This window comes from Acomys russatus, chromosome 26 (assembly GCF_903995435.1).
Source record: "Acomys russatus chromosome 26, mAcoRus1.1, whole genome shotgun sequence".
In the NCBI taxonomy this organism is placed as follows: Eukaryota; Metazoa; Chordata; class Mammalia; order Rodentia; family Muridae; genus Acomys; species Acomys russatus.
This window is the reverse complement of record NC_067162.1, coordinates 26,266,343-26,268,209: the sequence shown is the minus strand read 5'-3', so window position 1 is coordinate 26,268,209 and position 1,867 is coordinate 26,266,343. Positions and strand designations below refer to the sequence as shown.

Genomic DNA, 1,867 nt, shown 5'->3' with positions numbered 1-1,867 from the left:
GATTTCAGCAGGAAAATTTCTCTATCACATCCAGTAATCTGTAAAAACCCATCAGTAACTACTGGCAAATCAGGGCTTTTTAACATGTACCAAGTAAAGCAATGCATAACTTCAAACTTCTTAGAGATATTGGGGTCGTAGTTATAGGAGCATATTCTGTGTATTAATTTTTTAAAACGAGTACACTGTGTATCTAGGTATGACCAATTTGGTGTTTAAAATACTAAGAAAAATTAGCTTTTTATAATAAAAAATAATCTAAAATATGTTATCAACATTTCATTGAGTATAGGGTTACAAGAGGTACCATGGTAAACTGTTATAGTCTATTTATGTTTATCATATTACATAAATATATTATCACCACGTTTATCCCCAATCCAACTTAATTCACAAAGTTTTATTTTCAAATGCAAAATTAAATGAATTAGAGAGAAAAAGTAAGTATCAGAAATCCTGATGCCTAACAAGTTTCCATAGGCCCCGGTTTGTTTAGAAATGCATGGTCTATGGCAGTGCCATGATTAACAGTACTGTCTGTTGAAGAACCACCCACATAGCAAAACACAACTAACAGAGTTCATCTCTGGTGGTCAAAGAAAGGCAGTGTAATTCATTTGTATGTTAGGGATCTGAGCTTCTTTACAGGAACAGCTGCAAAGGCTCAAACGGCTTTATTAAACTAACATCTGTTTATTTTGAACTGTTTCCTAAGCATTTACAGAGACCTAGCACCGTCATAATGAAGCACCAGATGAAGGAGAGAGCAGTGACACTGTGCACTGGGTGTACAGTAAGGTAACTCTATGGGCTAAAGGCTGAGTTACAATTTAAATATTGTTAACAATATGATTATGAGAAAGTCGAGAAATGCCAGAGAGAAGAGCGACAGAGGAAGCGGGAGCTGGAAAGACGGATGTAAACAGAAGAAAGAGAAAAGAGGAGTAAATACAGGCATGAAGCCAGTGGGCTTTCAAGACGAAGAGACCCAGATTCTGATGAAGATGAAGTTTGTGAGGGAGAACAGAGAAAAAGAAGTATGGGAGGAGCTGCCATCGCCCCACCTACTTCTCTTGTATAGAAAGACAAGGAGTTACTCCAAGATTTTCCTTATGAAGAGGACTCAAGACCTCGATCACAGTCTTCCAAAGCTGCTATTCCTCCCCCAGTGTATGAGGAGCAGGATCGATCAAGATTTCCAACGGGCCACAGCAACTCCTTCCGTGCTAACCTAGGTGGCACAGCGGCTCATGAGATCATGCAGAAGTAAGGCTTCAGGGAAGGCTAGGGACTGGGGAAGCATGAGCAAGGGCTGAGTACTGCATTGCCAGTGGAGAAGACCCCCAAGCTGGACGGCAAGATCATTGTGGGTGACACGATGGGGAAGGGCGGGGCTCAAGATGCACCCAAGAAGTTGGATTCAAATCCATTAACTGAAATACTCAAGTGCCCTACTAAAGTGGTCCTGCTGTGGAACATGGTTGGTGCAGTAGAGGTCGATAAAGACTGGGAAGTTGAAACTAAGTAAGAATGTGAAAAGCATGGCGAAGTTGGAAAATGTGTGATATTTGAGATTCCTGGTGCCTCTGATAATGACGCAGTATGAATATTTTTAGAATTTGAGAGAGTTGAATCAGCAATTAAGCCTGCTGATTAATTAAATTTGTCTGATTTCTCTACTCACCCAAGCAGCCTTGCTTTGCTGTGCTGGTTGGTCAGCTTGAATTATTTGTCATTACTTCTTCCACTCTTGTTGAATAAACATTTTATGTACTAAGACACAACATCGCTTGGAGGAAATATTACTTATGACTGTGTTGTTTATGAGTATCTGTGACTAACCTGACTGTAACACAACTGACTTACT

General features: G+C 40.0%; 1 pseudogene; it reads left to right on the top strand.

The window, feature by feature from the left end:
- Nucleotides 1–847: 847 nt before the first annotated feature.
- LOC127209241 (splicing factor 45-like) lies at nucleotides 848–1,657 on the top strand (annotated as a pseudogene).
- The last annotated feature ends 210 nt before the right edge of the window (nucleotides 1,658–1,867 follow it).